Here is a 17,190-nt window from a genome sequence, read left to right on the forward strand (position 1 = left end):
ATCCTCCAAAGGCAGACATCCTGTCTGGTGGACCTCAGCCATAAACAAGCTATACAATAGAAGGAGGAAGCTACTACATGATAGAGCAAAATCCCAAAAAGGGAAGGCATCTCTGATCAGTGTGTTAGCAAAAAACTACGGGCACTCATAAAATCGTCCAAGGCCAGCTTCGAGAGAAACATTGCACAGGACACTAATGATAATCACAAGGCTTTCTTTAGTTATGTTAGGAACCTGGGTGGGAATTCCCATATATGCTCAGAATTAGTCCAAATGACAAAAAATACACCAAACCCACAGACATTGCCAACATCCTAGCTGACAGGTTCAGCGCAAACTTCTCCCCCCCTCCCCACCAAAAGGGCAAATATCTATCCCAGCAGAGTGCTGCCCCCCTGACATCTCAGATGCTCAGGTAAGAGCTGCCCTCTCCAAAGCAAAAAACACAGCATCAATGGGACCAGACAGTGTCCTGGGCTGCGTCCTACATGAACTCCAAGAAGAGCTAAACCCAAACATAAAACTACTGTTCAATCTCATCCTTACCACAGGATATGTACCCAAAGAGTGGCGTACAGCAACAGTGGTCCCTCTCCACAAAGGTGGTGCCTCAACAGATCCTGGAAACTATCGCCCCATAAGCCTGACTAGCTTGGTCTGCAAAGCTATGGAAAGGATCATCATGGACCTCATAAAAAAAGATATTGGGGACATACAGACACTGGATCCTACCCAGTTCGGCTTTGTTAAGGGCAGATCCTGCCTCTTAAACCTGGTCGATTTCTTTGAAACAGTCACCAAGGCCATTGACGAGGGGAAGGTGGTCCACACAGCCTACCTGGACCTCGCAAAAGCCTTCGATACAATACCCCACTCGGGCATTATAGATAAGCTCACCAGCTTAAATATAAACCCCTATGTCACTAGATGGGTTGCAAACTGGATCAAGGACAGAACCCACATGGTTAGAATTGCTGGAGCCATGTCAGACTCCAAACCAGTTACACGTGGCGTCCCACAAGGCTCAGTCTTGGGACCTCTCCTGTTCGGTATATATTTCTCAGAGGTATAGGCCAACACGGAAGGACTGTGGCTGACCAAGTTCGCAGATGACTGCAAACTGGGCGCTATAATCGAGACTCCAGCCGACACAAGCATCCTCCAAAAGGGCCTCATAGAAACAGACAACTGGTGTCAGAGCCATGGCCTCAAGCTAAATGCCAAAAAGTGTATAGTCATCCCCTTTGGCAAAAACAAAGTGCCCACAAATTACCACATAGGTGGTAATCCATTAAGTACAGAAGAATTAATTAGGGACCTGGGGACCCAAGTTAATAGCAATCTCTCATTTGACAACCATGTGGCCAAAGTGGTTAGAAAAACATTTTATGTAGCCCACCTAATCATGAAGGGATTCACATCTAGATCAGGGTAGGTCATCGTGCCTCTTTACTCATCCCTCATCAGGCCCATAATTGAGTACAATGCCCCTTTTGGGATGTACCTTACCAGACACCTGCAGCAACTGGAAAGACCCCAAAAGTACATCACCAAGAGGATCACAGGGCTCAAACAGATGCCATATGCTGCCCGGTTAAAGAAACTCCAGCTTTACTCAGTGGCATACCGCCTGCTCAGAGGCGATCTGTGCCCGACGTATAAAGCCATGTCCAACCCGGAATTAATGAACATGCTGCACCTCAGAAAATCCAAATCCCATCGAGCTACGCGCTCGAGAGACTTGAACCTCAGCACTGAAATAAATAGGACATGCTGGAGGGACAGATTCATAACCCAGAGGCTCCCTTCACTCTGGAATAAAATCCCAGTCCAGGTTAGGCAGAGTCCCTCATTGACTCTCTTCAAGAGGAATCTTGATGAGTGGATGGGAGATCATAGGTTTACCCCGGGTATCACTTTTGTGTCACTGTTAGACAGATGCACAATATACTAACCTCGAAAGAGGGCAAATTTAAAATGGGTGGCGAAAGCCAAACACACTCTGGCTAGGCTTATAAATGCCCTAGGGCAGATAGCCTAGTATGAACCTATGAACATGCAGGAGTCCTCTGTTGGGTCCTCCTCCTTCTACAGCTGTAAAAGTGTGTGTGTGGGGGGGCTTCCCCCTCGTCCTATGGTTCCGGCGCCTATGTCTTTTTTTCAATAACGCTTTGATTAAAGGGCACAGAACTATTAATTTTTTTAAAGCCCCTTTTACTTTGTAGTAAGATTAACTCCTTTACAGTTCCAGTTTTATTGTTCTTGCATACTAACCAGTATAGTTATTGCTAGTGTGTCCTGCTTTTATTGTAAAACATTAATGCTTGTATCATTGGCCATGCCCATACTAATGTAAGGATCAGCCCTCCATTACAAAAAAAAAAAAATTTAAGTCAGAAAGATGACTATTATTTTATTAAATTATAGTTGACTTTCTTTTTTTTCTGGTTCTCAAAATTCTGCTCATGAAAGAAGTTAAAAAAAGTCTACTTATTCCTCTTTCCAGGTTGTTTTTAAAAACAGTCTTGCATTAAGCATGCTCCACAGAACCATACACTGACTCAGTTAATTATGCTTTCTTGTAGCTCTTCTTTCCTGTCAAGGATGTCCGAAATGTTTCCCAGCAGACAGATGTCTTAGCAGTTTGTGGTATGAAGCAGCAAAGAGCCCTTCCTATTGGCTAAGGCTGTGTCAGGATTGAGACTTAGACTGAAAGGAGGAGTTTACATATGATTGCAGAGGCACAAATGGGAGCAAGCTTGTTCTCTTTTTTTTTTTTTGTCTTTTTTTTTAACAAACACAATGCGTGCTAATGTCAGAATATAGGAAGGAATGTAAGTACTTAAATTATTAAGTGATTGCATCTAAAATGTTTGTGTGTGTAGGTGTGTGTGTACTATATATATATATATATATATATATATATATATATATATATATATATATATATATATATATATATATATATATCTTATATATATATATATATATATATATATATATATATATATATGGATCTACTTCATTTGCCATAACTTCCGATTGACTGAAACCCATTTGCCCGATCTCATTTGACCGAAATTTCATTTGACCGACACTTCATTTGACCAACAAGTATTATTGGCAAGTAAATGGGATATGCCCCCTTCCCCACTGTAGTGCGACCCTGGAGTTAGAATTTATAGTTAGGGGGTGTGGGGGGCACAGCCCCCCACTTACTTTTGTTTTACTAAGCAATATTAAAGCAAAACTAAACAATATAATATGAAATTAAGTGGCAGCTGCCCCCTTCACATCACTCTTACTAATCCTCTGTGTGTATGTGCCAGTGTAGTTGAGTTTAAATTAGATTTTTCTTGCTTAGTGTTAAGATTAATTGTTACACATTTGCAAGCAGTCTGCATGGAAAGGGCTAGATGTCTTATATGTCACCATATTAATACTTTTATTTGGTATGTGAGTGTGATTACAAGTCGTCAATGTTTTTGTAACTGATTTTTCCACCAAGAACCATGACAATTTTTTTTTTTTATCTGAGGTGTTAGGGGAGAAGTAGCTTTTTTGCAGTGGCTGAAATTGTTTTCCCTCTTTGCTAATTTTAAAATGCCAAAGAGTAGGGAGTGACAGTGAGGTAGAATATGGGCTTTTGCTGTTCAGATGTTTAAATCTTGTGCTGTTAAGTTTGCTTTATCAACTCCAGTTAGGGGAGAGGATTAAGGCTGTGAGCTGTTAGCAAGGTGTACCCAAGGTACAGGGCTTGATTCTTCCCTTATCAAAGTCACTTAACAAGTCAGCCACCCCCTAAGTCATCTTTGAAAAGAGACAGTTGTGTCCAGTGGATCTGCAGGGGGATTCTATATATCTCTGCAGTAATAACCAATGCAATCCCTCTGCCTCAATTCATATAGCATTAAAATAGCCAAGCAGTTTCTCTTTGAGCGAGCCTCTTTATTTCTTGAGTTGTTGACTTGGCTGGTACATGAAATCCCCAAATATCATTGTGGATCATTTAGTGGGTGTAGCACAACAGTTTTTAAGCAAACAGATGCCCACGAGCATGGGTGAGAGTGTGGGAACTATAATTTAGTACTATGTGGCAGTCAGAAAGTCCTGTATGTATATATAATTGTTATTATTAATGGTTCTGTGTGATATTAACGTTCCTGCATTTGACCAAGGAGGAGGGGGTGGCTGGAGTTTTGATTGACAAGATTTTGTACATCTGCCAAAGTTAAAATTTTTGCTGGAAAGTAGAGTGGCCAGTTACATTATCTGCCATGATACCTTCGGAGAGAGAATGTGCTGGCCTGTCATTTACACCCAACTATTATTCTGCTCCATGGGATTGCTGGGTTATGGAGAGACCCTTCTATTATGCTGTCTGTTGAGTGAAATGAACAAAGTAGAAAACATGTAACAGATTCTTGAAAACTTTCAAGCAATGTGTACTTTACCAATGTGCTGTCAATGACTGTGCTGTAGTGATAAGGCTTTTACTAGTTAACTCTCAACAATCTGGTTTATGAAGTTTTGTAAAACAGTAAGTTTTACTTAAGCAATATTTTATTTTGTAAAAAGCAAGACCATGTCATTTGATCAAAATTTAAGCTATGCTCTTCTATGTAGAACAGTTTCTCCATTGCTATGAATTAAATCTGAGACCCTCTTTCTATTCAAATATGTAGGCTGCTGACCTGATCTTTAACTTAAGTTTTTGTTATAATAATTGCATAAACCATTATAACCCCCTCACAAACACACACACAGATTTCCATATCACTTATAGTTTGAATATTTTCCTTGCACAAGTGACTTTTTGTACCATAATCCTAGAATATAAATTTCTCATTCACATCATTCTCCAATATCACAGCTAGACTGACTTTCTTTCTCAGCACTCTGTTGTTGTTATTCTTTTTCTTAGGTCTTTGATCTTAGGGTTACTATATAGAAGTATGGAACAAAATCTGCTGAATACTAATTCTGTCCATTAATTTCTTTGCTACATTTCCCTTTGCCATAGAACTTATCAAGCAAAACCCTTACCACATTGGCGCAAGTAATGTCTCCTTATTTCAGATGTATTTTTAGGAATTAAGTCTGTTCTGATTTTGAAAAAGCATGGGGGGGGGGGTCAATAAAGCTACACTACCCAAACATCAGTTGGAAGAACTGCTCATGCCAGAGCACAAATGCCCAGAGATTTCTCAGTGTTGTCAATGCAAATACCTTGGAACAGCTAGTCGATACCCCCACAAGAGGTGATGATATCTTGGACTTGGTATTAACCAACATGAGTAATCACTGCAGTATCCCTACAGTATTTTCCTCCCTGGTAAGATCTGACCATAAAGAAGTCACTTTCAAAGTCACCATCTCCCCCAACCCCGCTCAAGCTAGGGTCAAACAAAATTACATCTCCAAACCTAATTGACAGTGTGTATGGTGTTGCAGCACTGTGTGCAAACAGCCACAAACATTTTTTAAATTCAGTAAGCTCCATGTAGCGATGTGCACTCACATGCAAATATGGCAATTTCCTTGGCATGCAGATTACAGCATAAGTACCTGGATTGTATGCTAATGAAGCAAACTGGCACAGTGGCACAATTCAACAAGCTGAGAAGCAGCCGCGTAGACTCTGTGCTTGTGCTACCCATGCATTCCACACTTTTCTAAATATAGCCATGGAAAGGAGTCAACAGAAGCAAGAGCAGGCAAATGTACCTAGATTTGTACAGAACTGACAATAGCATGTAACCCCACACACATTATGACATTATTAGATATGGTGGATGCTAGAACATTAGATTACTAATAGCAACAATTCCTTTTTAAGCACCATGACATAAGTGCAGCTTTCATCCCCAACCCCTATATGAAGAATATACTCATAACTAATGTAGACAGCTAAAAATGTAAACTCCATGAAGCAGACTATTTGTACTGTCACGTAAGCTTATGCAGTTTGTGTCTGACAGAACACAGTCAAATTTTATCAAAACATGTATTCCTCTGTGCAGATACATACCATAGTAATTCCCTCCCTTGTGTGCACAACACTGAGTTCCCCTTCTGTTTCCCTGCCTACACAGTGACCAACCATGTAGATTCACGGCTGTCAGCATGGTAAAGATGCAAATGAGGTCAAAATTAATTAGAATTGCTGTAGCCAAAAAAAAATTTTATCTTGTAGGGATGTTCACTTTGTGTAGGTACTTCTACAGTGTTTGTTCCAATGGATGGCAACAGTAAATGATGACATTAGGGATTTGTGTCAGGTTATACTTACAGAGGTGTACATGTAGGTCTGTGAAGTGTGAAAGTGCACAATGCACAAGTACTGTTTCACCCTATTTATTGTTTTTTAAAATGTGTCATCTCTATCCACTTTATATAACCTTTTTTTATTTTTAATTTTTGTCAATGTTTGTGCAATGTGGTGCTTAGCCCAACCATGGGAAATGGAGGAATAAATGTCAGGTTTCCCGATGTTTGTTGCATAACTATTCCTGTGGCAGAATGTTGCTGTAGAAGGCTAAAGTATAGAGTCCTCTCAGTTCTAGTACAGGGTCTGAAAACTATCCTTCACTTTTTTGTACACTTTTTTTTTCAAATACATTTGAATGAATTCCATAGTATTTATACATAACATCTTAAATAACTATGTACACAATTTACATTAGCCTGACACTATAACAGATCTTAATGTATACAGCTACTTTATAAGTATGTTCAATCCATTATCAAAGTGTCAGATCAATTATTGTATAGTGTCAATCAATGATAAGACTTTTCCCCAAGGGTTGTTGATAAATGGCTTTGGATAAATTCTTAGTTTTTTTATTTTAATTTCCAATAATGCTATGGTCTTCAGTAGACTGTAAAAGTCTTGCAAAGTTAATATTGTGTTTGTATTCCATTTTCTTGTAATACACTTCCTTGAAATTGCATGTATAGTCCATACTCAATACATGTTTGACTTATTCAAATGAGGACCTTTGTTCACATTTAATAATACAAGAGCTTTAGTTAAATAAAATGATTCATTAAATAAAACATGTAGAAAGTTATTAATATAATTCCAAAATGGCTTAATTTTAACACAATCAAAGAAAATGTGGTTCCAATCTGCATTGTGTACTTGCTCATATCTCCAACCTATTCCTTTAATGGAAGAACTAATTTTATTCATTCTGACTGGGGTTAAGAATGCTCTGTGCAAGGATTTCCAATTTAAAACTTTTCACTATTTTGTAAAGGATGTATATTTTATTGATAATAAAATATTTGTTTTAATATCGTCAGTTAACTGTATTGAGTTTCCTTTTGTTATATATTTCCAATATGATGTTTTGGGTGTTGTTTTATAGTTTATCAATATTTTGTAAAATTTTGAAATGCTGTTTCTCATGTTAAAGTTATTATATATGATTTGATATATGTATTTCATAAATTTATTTATTTATTTAAATGAATAATTGCTAATTATTCTACTTAAATCTTGTGAATATGACAGAATACTCTGTAAAGTTAGCCAGTCCTGTTGTGGAATTTTGTATGTTGTTTTTATTTCTTGCATATCTAAAACTTTTAGTTCTTTGATACATTGGAGCCAAAAAACAAATCCTTTCTGTTACCAGGGATTAATAATTTCTCTCTCTCTCTCTCTATATATATATATATATATGTGTGTGTGTGTGTGTGTGTGTGTGTGTGTGTGTGTGTGTGTGTGTGTGTGTGTGTGTGTATTATGTGGAACGTTCTTTGTGACTATAAATGGTGTTACAAGATCAAACCAAAATTGTAAATCTATATTTGCATTGACATTTTCCTAAATGAGTCAATGTAATAATTAATCATACAAGTTTTAGTGGGTTTAGTTATGTTATATTGTATACTAATGCATATGTGCCATGGCAAATTATTTTTTATCTCTTATTTGAATTTTTTTGTAAATCAAATTAATTTATTGATATTACAGTAAGTAATTCTTTCCAATTTGCAGAGTAATTTGGACTTATCCAGTCTGAGATTGTTTTAGATATTGATGCTTTTATATATGTTTCTATATCAGGAAAGTTTAATCCTCCCTGTTTCCAGTGTCTGATATGATGCATTAAAGCTATTCTGTTTCTTTTGGCAAACCATAAAAAATTTATTAGGCAAGAATTTATTTCTTTAAGTATATTCCTTTCTGGTAACACTTGTATTGCCAAGGCTATATAAAGGATCTTGGGCAGTAAAAGTAATACAAGAGCTTTAGTTAAATAAAATGATTCATTAAATAAAGCATGTAGAAAGTTATTAATATCATTCCAAAATGGAATGATATTTATTAACTGTAGTCTATCTTCAAATGTTAATATTATTTTGTTCCATTTTTCCACAGATAATTTAATTGTATTGCTGATATTATTGTAGTTTTTTGAGACCAATTCATTATTATCCTTGCATAACTCAACTCCTAGATATTTTAAGGTAGATTTGTATTTTCCTATTTTGTGATCCCCCTTAGTCTGCAGTTCTTTTTTTTTATATATTTAAAAATACAAATTTTGATTTTGATTTATTGAAATGGATTCCTGAGGTCATGTGAAATTTGTCAATTGATATATCTAATTCTTCTAATGTATCTATTGTATTAGATAATGTTAGTAGTATGTCATCACCAAATAGCATTACTATAGAATTGTATTGTTCATAAACATCTATTCATTTGATTTTTATATTGTTACAAATTTAATCTGCCAATATTTCAATAGCCAGAGCAAATAGAATCGGTGACATGGTACATCCTAGTTTAGTTCCTTTTGTTATATGTATAGATTAAGAGGTAAAAGAACCTAACTTGATATATGCTAAATTATTTGTATAAATATGTATTCTTTAGGAGATGAACAAAATATGCAGAAAATTCCACTAGCATTAGGATTTTGAATAAATAGTCCCAATTTAGGGAATCAAAGGCTTTCTCTATATTTCAGCCAGTTATGAGTGTGTCTTTATTTTCTTTATGATCATGATGTATAAGAGAAATTATCCTTTTAATATCGTCATGTGTGTGTCTATGATATTTAAATCCAGTTTAATCATTATTTATTGTTTTGGACAGTGGTATTTTCATTTTGTTAGTTAATATTGGCATAATATCTTATAGTCATTATTTAATAATGATATAGGTCTATATGAGGTACAGAGGTTTGGGATGTGTTTTCCTTTAGGATTGATGTGATTAAGGAATATCTCCAAGAGGGTAGTAATAAATCCTGTGACTGCATTTCTAGTAGAGTTTTATGGAAGAGGGATAGTATCTTTGAAGGAAAAAGTTTATATATTTGCATAATTATGCCATCTATACCCGGTGCTTTATTATTTTTACCCTCTTTTATTGTATCTGTAATTTCTGTGTAGTATATGGGTGCTTGCAGTTCTAGTTTTAATTTTTCTGGTATTTGTTTTATATTAGAACATTTTTCATCTAGATTTAATTGATCAATATGTATATTTTCTTTTTGAAATTTTTTCATATAGTGATTTCTATAGGCATCAAGAATGTCACCTATAACAGAGTCATTTTTCCCATTCTTTTCATGGAAGATACTTTTAATGTTATTAGCTTTTAATTGTATTTTGATTCTTGTGGATAAATCATGCAGATATTTGGGAGAAGTGGCCAAGGTATAATTTTAGTTTTTCTAAGGCTAAACTAGTTTTGTGTGTTAGAATTTTGTTGTATTTATTATTAATACTAATACTTTCTTTTTTATCTCCAAATTATTTTGATTTTTTTCAGCTTTTACTGACAAAAGTTTGGATTGTAGATCTAATAATTCAGAATCCAATTCTCTGATTTTTTTTTCAAGTTAGGGTTTTACCATATATGTAAGCTTTTAATGAGTCCCATATCATTATTTTATTTATCTCTGTAGTGTAATTAATATCTACGGAGAACTGTAATTCAGATACTATCCAGAGTTTGAACTCTTTAATTTAGTTATATGTGCTGGAAGTTAAAGATTAATTGTTTGTACCCATTTTTGAAGTTTTAGTATCAATGAATTTTGGTCTGAAAAGGGACAGGGAGTGATTGGGAGTGATTGGGAAATTAATGATTTTAGAGTGTAAGTCATGGGCAGCAAATATTTTATCTATTCTAGTTTGGCTTCCAAATCTGTGATCTTGATGGGAAAACAACAAAGATTTATCTTCTTTAAATTTGAAAGTATCTACAAGATGAAATGATTATACCCATTTGTTTAAAGCTTTTGATACAGCAGATGTATACAGTGTTTTTTTTTATTTATGGTTTCATAAATATCAAATATACAGTTAAAATCTCCTCCTAATATTAAGTTGCCTTTATAATTACTGGAAATGAAATCCAAGTGCTATTAACAGTTCCTGTTTCAATGCCTGTGAACCAGTATAGACTGGCTAGGGTGTATAATCTGTTATTATATTTAACTATTACTAATGCCATAAGGCCTTCTTTATCTTCCTACTTATAAATGGTTTCTGAGTTAATCACATTTGTTTTCCATAAAAGTGTTACCCCTTTTGTCTTTGTCTTATAAGTGGATTGCACCAATATCATATATTCCTTAGGATTCCATTTGTAATTGTCACTTGTTTTGAAATGAGTTTCTTGAAGGAAGACAATTTGTGCTTTGTTCAGTTTTAAATATTTCAGCAGATTTGATCTCTTCCTATTATTGTTTAAGCCATTAGTATTTAAAGATAATGAAGTTAAATACATCTTAGGTTATTTAGACTATGTATTTTTTGTTTTATTGTGACTATTAAACATTTTCCTCTGATAACTAGAAAGTATATGTTTGAGCTTTTAAAGGAAATTATCAGTTTTATACTTTGAGTGTTTACCAATAAAGTAATGTTTTGGTCAGGCATACTAAAAATGTTTTTGTGAAATAACAAATTTAAATTAATAAGTGTTAAAAACACTAAGATCCGCACTAGCCATGGAATGAAAATCATTCGTAATCTGATGGATAAACCTAAGCCCATCAGATTATCACTCATACCTTGACAATCCAGAACATCTGAGCTCCATAAATTGGATTATCATATAGAGAATATTTGTAATAGGAATAAGCAATATTTATATTATTTTGAATGGATATAGTACTATTGTAGATTAGACAGAATTCTAATACAATATAAATGTCTACTTATTGTATATTCAATTAAAATTTACATGAAAGATAGATGACAAGCAATTCAGTCATATTAAAGTAGGATATATCATATATAAAACCTCAATAAAAGTTTATAGCACACAGTTATTTAACATATTCACCCTAATTGATGACGTCTTTCAAAACTTATTACTTAATATAAATAAAGGGTAATAATATTTATACCTAATGTTTATAATACAATGTATTTTATTTGATATATCAGAAGTTATATTTCATTGTTTGCCAGCTTTTAAGTAATCACTTTGTTGCTAACTTACTTAAAGAATCAAGTTTGTTTTATGTGAACATTGATGAAAGTTAGTGCATTTTAATTATCACTGCATCCCTCCCCTCCCCCATTTCCTACACATACGGATTTTCATATCTATCATTCCTTATTATAAAATGATTTCAAACTTTAGGTTAAAAACAACAAGTTCCCATTCCATATTTATAAATTGCCATTTTATGGCATATATTGAACATTTTTAGATTTAAATGGCAACATTCCATTTTGTATAATTGGCAAAGGTTAAACTGAGTGATTATTGTCAATTTAATACTATTTGTTCAGAATGTGATTGCTACATTTTGTGACATTCCCAGTTCAGGCTTCTATTGTTTCCTTTGAACAACTTTGTCAGCTTGATGTCATATATAAAACATTAGTTACTTTGGTAACAGCTTAAGTATTATGTATGGTCAAAATGATTACAAACACAATTCAAGTTAAAGCAATTATATGACTTGTTATGCACATTTACTTATATGAGAAAATCATCATGCTTCCCCTTGATGTTCAATACAGTGTATGTCATTTATGACAAGTTAAAACAGTAGTGTTATTATACACAAGCCCATGTTATTAAACTGAGTGTCTATTGTCAATTTAACACTATTTGTTCAGAATATGGTTGTTACATTCTGTGACATTTCAAGTTTAGGCTTCTATTGTTTCTCTTGAACAACTTAGTTTGATGTCATGTATAAACTTTAATTACCTTGGTAACAGCTTAAGTATTATATATGGTCAAGATGGGTTACAAAAACTACAATTCAAGTTAAAGCAATTATATGACTTGTTATGCATATTTACTTATATAAGAAAATAAGCATGCTTCCCCTTGATGTTCAATGTAATGTATGTAATTTATGACAAGTTAAGACAGTAGTGTTATTATACACAAGCCCATGTTATTAAATTCTGTCCAATATCTAAATTCAGCAGACTGCTTATATATTTTATGTCCAGATTTACTAAAATCATACATAACATAACTATTGTGTTTTTTGTTTTTTTTTTGCTGTTGCTTAGTTATTTGAGAGACCACATGCTGTAATACTTATTATTTTTATTAGCTCCTTCCAAGCATGTTTATACATTCCATAAACTTTAAATTATGAGACCCTTCTAGTTTCTTATTTGTTATAAGTATATTTCCATCCTTACATACACACATATCAGTACTTCAACCACAGGCAACAATGCCCATCCAGTTTTGCCAGAATACCATTCACTAGTTCATGTGGTATGTTTCCAGGATGTTCTTAAAATATCAAAACCAATATTTATCCTGTTCCATTTTACCAGCCTGTTCCATACAGTGGCCACTATGCCAGTGAACTACTCAACACATCTTCCTTTCCCATAGATATTTCCACAAAGGAAATCTGATGACTCTCTAGCACTTCCCAGCAAACCAAACACCCCTAGAATCAGCTGTCTCCATATGCCCAAAATGTCCAGGCATGCTCACCTCTCAGACCACTGCAAAGGGTACTACACAAGACCAAGTGCTCTTAGTCTTTCACAATAACTCAGACTTCAACTCTTATGTAAGCCCTTAATGTGTTTGGACCAAATAATTTTAAATATAAAATTGCGCTTATCATTTGTTTTTTATAAAGAATCAACTTGAGCTAAACAAAGTGTTGGGAGACCATCAGTATGTGTACATGTGGTTTAAAACAGCCCCTTTATTTTATATATATATATATATATATATATATATATATATATGTACATATATACACATATTTTTTTTAAACCAAAAACTTCATTGCTGAGAATCATCTCGGAGACTCCTCAGAACCTATAAGCATTATCATCACTCTTTCTCTGTTACCATAGCAACCTGAAAGTGTCTGCTTCTATTAGTGTGTCTGTGTACTGCATACCAGAGGCTTGCAATGCACCTGAAGCAAAGCTTCACTTCACTGTGCAACTTCAAACCTAAATTCCCTCCCTTTCAGTGAGGCAGCAGTCAGGAAAAGAATGGAGAGCAAAGCGATAAAAAAAAAAAAAAAAACTTCCAACAAGCCGCCACAACAAGAGATAACACATTCTTTCAGTCTTCCCACCTCTCACTCAGCAGATGTATAAACAAACAATTCTCTGCCAAAATATCCCAAATCACAGTTTTATCTACCCCCCCCCCTCCCCTGGATCCAGGCTAAAACACCAAATATCTCTTCCTAAAACGCAAGCAACAGTAAACCTCAATCATAAGCCACAACCCACAGCTTCCTGGAGATGAAAATGGCAACATACAACACCATATCAGATTGATCAAACAGCACTCAATGCTGTGATACCTGCCATAAGTGATATTAACTATGTTTAGACAGAATAATAATGGCATCTGTACTAGCTGCCAGACACGGCTGCATCCACACACACCATATCAGGACTGATAACAGCACTCATAGCTGTGATACCTCCCATAATTTATATTAACTATATTTAGACAGAATAATGATGACATTTGTACTAAGAGCGTGCTACTATTATTTAACCAGGATATACATGACATTTATAAATCATACTTTAACTGAAGAAGGCATTAGTCTCCATGACAGCATTTTTTTTTTCAAAACACTCTAATGCCACTGCTATTATATATGATGTTAATTTGTTACATTTGAGTCTGAACTGTGATGAATGGTACCTTCTTGAATTAGTTAATTAATTACTTAAATTATTATAAGTAAATCAATGAAAAATGAACAAGATAAGTATTCACTGAGTTCAAACATAGGAATAGAAATGTCTATGTTTGTATTATATGTTGCTTTGCTTGGTTATGTATAATGTAAATAGTAACTCATTCTGACCTACCTTTGTTTGTGAAGAATTATTGGACTCTTTGACCATTCTGAATAAATCATTAATGTTTCTCAGTTGTTTAAGAAACCCTCCTTTTTTTTTAATAAGAACAGATGACAGGTGATGCACCATATCAGTTGATACTTTGAGAGATGTGGTTGTAGGAGTTATTTTTTGGGACAGCTATCTTGGAATCAGTTTTTTCTTTCTTCTTTCTAGCATCAGTCCAAGAATTTGTTTCTTTTATTCTTTTAAGAGTAGGGGCCATCCATTCCATTTCTTCTGGGATAGACACTACGTTATTATTGATGAATAAAGTAGCTTCTTCTAAGTCATTAAAGGTTCTCATCTCATTGGTAAAAAGTATTTTTATCTTTGCTGGAAAGGCCAGCTGTGCTTTAATGTTGTTTTGTTTCAGCAGTTTTATTATTGGCCAGACCTTTTTCCTTTGTTCTAGTATTCTGGAAGAATAATCACTGTCAGACCTTATCAGGCTTTGATTGTATTTTAAAGGTGATTTTCTCCAAAAAAAATTTAATATTAGTTCCTTGTCCAGAAATGAAAGAAATGTTATAACTATGGATCTAGGTGGAGTATTTGTTGAGTTAGAAGCAAAATTCCTCAGTGCTCTATGTGCCCTTTCAATTCCAAATGAAAGTCCCTCTTTCAAGTCTAAAATTTCAGGAATGCAGGTTGTTAAGAATGAAATAATGTCTTCTCCTTCTGTGTTTTTAGGCAGACCAAAGATCCTTATGTTGTTTCTCCTTTCCCTGTTTTCTAAGTCATCTATTTTGTTTAACAGCCATGTGTTCTGTTTAAGCAGAAATTCTTTTTGGAATTCTTCCTCTTTGAGTCTCCCTTCAATGTCATTTAGATAAGTCTCTGTATTTGTTATATTTGTATGGTGTTGCTGTAATAGTTCCTTAAAAGTATCAATCTGTTTCTGAGAATTTAATTTGAGATTTTCCAAGACATTTTTAAAGCCATACATCTTCAAAGATAATTCCTGTAAGGTAGATGTCATCAATTGCAGTTCTTTTTTCAAATCAGCATCTGGATGAGAATTCCTTGAGTTGTTCATATTTAGTGACTGAATATATCTCCAAGTTACTTGACAGGAAAAATGTTGTATATTTCCACCAAAATTGATATTTATGTAGTTTAGTAGTTTATCTCTAGATTTCTGAAGTTTTAAATTTGAAAATAATAAAATTTTCCTACATTATTATACTAGTTTATGGAGCTCTCAAAATTCACTGCTCTCAGTTGCACATGTAGGCTCCGCCCCTATCCTTCACTTTTTTAGCTGCATGTTTGCATGATATCATGGGAATGGAGGAAAGTAATAAGAAGATTATCTGTGTTTACCTTATTTAAGCATAGGTGTATGCAGTGGCGCTGAGGTGCACATCGAGCACTAATGAGCACTAACAGAGTTTATATATTCAGTTAAGCAGCAGACATTTTTCATAGCTGCTAATTACAGCATAAGCAGGTGATTTTCAGTAGAGTGGAGCTCTTCAACAAGCTAAAAAGAATCCATGTAGCCTCCATTCTGTTTTTTCCCAAATACTTCAATACCATGGGAGTAGAGACAAATAAATTTTAGCCCTGAAATAAAATTGTGTCAACTGCTGCACTTGCAATGCAAGTCCTGAACCTAGAATGCAATCTTTAGTAATGTTATAGCATATCCTCAGTACAGTACTCAATACAAACAGAAAATGATTGCCTTTAACAATTGGCTTAGTTTCTGGTGTCATTCCAGGGGGATCCAGTACCTAACAGCCTGGGAAGATACGATTGACAGACCATGATGCTTTGCCAGAGATGGCCTGCATCTGTCTCACTTGGGCTTCAGGCTTCTGGCAAAGGCTCTTGCCTCCCCTATAGAGCCATTTTTTAGGAAAATTGATGAGGTTAAAACTACCAACATAAAAATTTCAACAAAACACAAATTAAAGGTCATGCTGCTAAACACTAGAAGTCTAAACATGAAACTGCACTCATTGCAAGTATTCCTAACCCTGGAAGATGCTAACATCTGCACAGTCACATAAACCTGGTCAAAACTGCGGAAAGCACCCGAGCCTTACCTGGTTACTCATCCTATCATACATTCAGACCCAAAACTGTGCGCAGTAAACCCAAAGGAGATGGAGTTTCAATATATATTAAAGACATACACACCTCCAGGCTGGTCAAACAGTTTGATGCACAGGAGACACTCCATGTGCAGTTAATCATTGACAAGACCCCATATTCAAATCATAGCTAGTTACCAGTCCCAAAATCTGACTCAAGATGCCCAATCTACCTATCTGGACCTCTTTGAATCTATCAAGATTCAATCCTTTACCCTGATCCTGGGTGACTTTAACTACCCAAACATAGATTGGAAGAACTGCTCAGGCCAGAACACAAATGCCCAGAGATTCCTCAATTTTGTCAATGCAAACACCTTGGAACAGCTAGTTGACACCCTCACAAGAGGTGATAATATCTTGGACTTGATATTAACCAACATGAGTAACCACTGCAGCCTCCCTACAGAATCTTCCTCCCTGGTAAGATCTGACCATAAAACGGTCACTTTTGAAGTTGCCATCTCCCCCACCCCCCTCTATCTAGGGTCAAACAAAAATAAATCTCCAAATCTTATTACAGTCTCCTGAGGGATGGTATAAACAGCTTCACAGCCCCCTCCACCTCTGTAGGAGCTGGCAGCAATACCCAAAAGTACACCAAAGCATTATACAAGTATTTATATAGATGCATGGAATCAGGAATACCCAACAGGGCTAAATCATCCTACGCAAGGAACAGTAAACCTGTCTGGTGGATATCTGCAATAAAAACTCTAACAAAAGGAAAAAAAATTCT

Source organism: Protopterus annectens, chromosome 14.part0 (genome assembly GCF_019279795.1).
Source record: "Protopterus annectens isolate FY-2018-M chromosome 14.part0, PAN1.0, whole genome shotgun sequence".
Classification (NCBI taxonomy): domain Eukaryota; kingdom Metazoa; phylum Chordata; order Ceratodontiformes; family Protopteridae; genus Protopterus; species Protopterus annectens.